At 50.4% G+C, this 1,213-nt stretch overlaps 1 pseudogene; it reads right to left on the reverse strand.

The window, feature by feature from the left end:
• Positions 1–468, reverse strand: part of LOC103597158 — a 1,443-nt pseudogene extending 975 nt beyond the window's left edge.
• Between the last annotated feature and the right edge of the window lie 745 nt (positions 469–1,213).

The raw sequence follows: 1,213 nt of genomic DNA on the forward strand, positions 1-1,213 counted from the left end.
ATCCGAACCCTCGGCGGGAGCGCCGCCACGCTCCCAAGCGGCGCACTGTAGCAGTGCGCCACCGGGCCGGCCCTGTCTAAATGTTTTCTTAAATCGTCAATACAGATTAATAGATTTGTCCTGTAAAGGATCAGGCTCTTCCTTTTTTTCTGAAGGAGTTCCTTGGGCTGTGGCATTGGAGGATAAAGCCTTCTTGGGCAAAATGTCTTGCTCCTTTAGCTTGTGGTGAAGGACCCCTGGCTGGGGTGGATGAGCATCCAGTGACTTTTCCTTTGCAGCACAGTGGGTAGCAGGTAAGTGCAGCCACTGCTATTGAGGATCTTTTCCCCAAACCACTTTGGATTCAGCGTTACACAAAAGTAATGGCCCCTTTATGTTTTGACAGTGTCCAAAAAGACCAGCTTCATGTGGTTCCAAGCACATCTTGTGTGCCAGTCGAGATACAGTCCATGGTACATTCCATTGCATTTTGAAGGATGGTGATAGGTTTCAGCTTCTATGAAGACTGGCTTCCGAGGAAGGGGCGAGCAGAGGGGAAGTCCCCAGGGCAGGACTGGCCAGGACAGGGCCCTACCGAGCAGAGCGGGGTGGACTCCCTTTACCCTGCCGCCTCCTGCGCTCCCACTCCAACGCTGGGCTGCCGCTGCTCTGCCTCAGGCCGAACCACTGCTCCCCAGGGGCCGCGGCAGGTCACCGGGTCAGCCGCTGCCACCCGTGCGGCTCAGGCTGACGGGGGCCGCACGCCGCCCCAGCCACGCCAGCCGTGATAACCGCAGTGTGCTCGTGCCCACCCCGCCCCGCCAGGTGACTTTTTAAGGAAGGGCTCCTGTGATACACATATTCCCTGAATGACTTTTGACACTCCTTGGGTGATGTCTGCCAGTTGCTTTTTACACTTGAGTAACAACTTGGCTGCAAATAATATTTCAGAATTACACCTTCTTCCTTTCAACGCCTGCAGACACTACTCAACTATTTTCAAGCAATAGATATTGCTTTATAGAACTGTAAGGATAGCTTAATATTTAGCACTTGTAAGTTACTTGCTGCTTCTCCTGGGATGCTTGAAGGATTTTGTTTATCATCATTAGATGATAAACATCTAGATTACATCAAGAATGTAATGGGGAGTATGAATTTCTATAACTTGTCCTCTATCATTTTTTCCCAAAAAACTATACACCCTTTTTGTTTGTGATTTCAATTCTTCCCT

The sequence above is a fragment of the Galeopterus variegatus genome, unplaced genomic scaffold (genome assembly GCF_000696425.1).
Source record: "Galeopterus variegatus unplaced genomic scaffold, G_variegatus-3.0.2 Scaffold2222, whole genome shotgun sequence".
Lineage (NCBI taxonomy): Eukaryota > Metazoa > Chordata > Mammalia > Dermoptera > Cynocephalidae > Galeopterus > Galeopterus variegatus.